A 1,973-nucleotide genomic window follows, 5' to 3' on the forward strand; every position below is an offset into this window, starting at 1 on the left:
CAATTGGATAGAAACTTCCGACCACAGCCTCTCTCCTCAATCCCAGACCCACATTTCCAGTGCCTATTTCCTCTTATTGCTAAGCGTGTGTTGGTTTATATGATTGCCACAGTGGGTACCAGTTATGGTCATAGCCCCTTACCAGCACACATGAGAATGGTCCACGACTCACACCAGTGAAGACCCTTACATCTTTGCAAAGTCTTATGCCTGAGTCTTACTCTTAGGGATTACAATCTAACAGATCCAAGAGTGTGGCCTGAGCATCTGGCCATGTGCTCCTCAGTTGAGTAGCTGGAACTGTATGGCCCATAAATCCTGAAATACTTACTGTTTGTCCCTTTATAAAAAACATTTGCTTACTCATGTTGTATAGCTCAAAAGCCAACCTCCTATTGCTTGTGTGTACTCTGCTCTCATTCCCGCACTACGTTCACTACGTTCTCCACACGTTTACCGTTCTTTCCAGATCTTCTTCTTATACATTCTTGACCATCATATTCTAAACACAGAACTTTCTGTCTTTCCCCAGATGATTACTAATACTGCTGCAGCCTTCACATTCAACTTCTTGATGACTCTTCAGTGAAGGAAGTAGTATGAGAAGCCTGCAGTTCCAACCCTACTCCCCACACACTGGCTGTATTCTCTAGTTTGGAGTATAAAAATATATTTTTGAGCATATCCGTATCTTGGAATGTCTTTTTTAGATTAATGCACCCTTTACTTGTTATCTCATAAATCGATTTTCTCATCTCTTTGTGTGTTGGATGCACTACTGGGTGCTTTACGCTCTAAACATAGTTTACCATCAGTGTCTCAATAGCACTCATAAGTTGGCATTATTAAGCCCACTCTATAGATGCACAACTGGGCTACAGAGAGGTTATTTGCTCAAGTTTACAAAGCTAGTAAATGTTAGGAACAGAATTTAAAGTCAAGACAACCTCACTCCCAATTGCCTACTAAAGAACTTCATTTACATTGCATCATAATAAAGAATAACTTATTTTAATTATTCTAGTGGAAATTCTTTTGAGACATTATACACACTTCTCTGCCATCTGAATTAGGTCACATTGAACATCAGTTAACCTCTTCAGGACTACTCAATATCGCAAATATTAATATGTTTTATGGTAGTATAGAAAAACATGAATTTATAATATGACAATAAATTATTCCTAACACAAAATCTCAGGTTTGAAATCTTGGGTCAATCCTACTCTGATGGGATAAAAAGAAATCACTTGTACTTGTTTGCTGCTATTTTATTCTTTACCTCCATTCCTTCACTCAGGTGGACGAGCTTGTGTGTAAGGTAGAAGTGAACCAACTGAGTACTGTATTGCCCCATGGTTAAGAAGACAGATTTTGGGGACAACCTAAAACTAGGTTTTGGTCCTGGTCCTGCTACTAATTACTGTGTAAAGTTAGGCAACTGACTTTGCCTCTCTGAGCCTCAGCTACACCATCTGCACAGTAGAGTTAGTAACACACTCACATAGGACAATGTATCAGGCACATTGGAAGCTTCCATTACATGGCCATTATTATTAAATTATTGAGGATGCTTTTTAACTTTGCAGCCTCGAGACTTCACTTCTGCCCTAGGAAGTTGTGACTTTCAAGGGGGCAGGGACACTGTCCTTTTATAGGAATATTGTCAGAACTTTCTTGCAGTTGCTAGCTCAGTAAACATTTGTCGATGAATGAATGAATGAATGAATGCCACATAAACACAGCCACAAAGATACTGAGTTCACCATCAAGCTACTATATTGCTCTATGTCCTGTTTTACAGATTTCAAAGATGTGCTCCTCTTATAATAACTCATTGAGTAGGGAGTGTGTGTGTATGTGTGCGTAGCTCATGGAACAGGCTTGTGAACCTGCCCTACTTCACCTTGAGGAAGTTCACCAAATAGATTCTCATCAGCAGTGCCTGGCCAGCCTTCCACATGTGTCCTGAG

Source organism: Chlorocebus sabaeus, chromosome 2 (assembly GCF_047675955.1).
Source record: "Chlorocebus sabaeus isolate Y175 chromosome 2, mChlSab1.0.hap1, whole genome shotgun sequence".
In the NCBI taxonomy this organism is placed as follows: domain Eukaryota; kingdom Metazoa; phylum Chordata; class Mammalia; order Primates; family Cercopithecidae; genus Chlorocebus; species Chlorocebus sabaeus.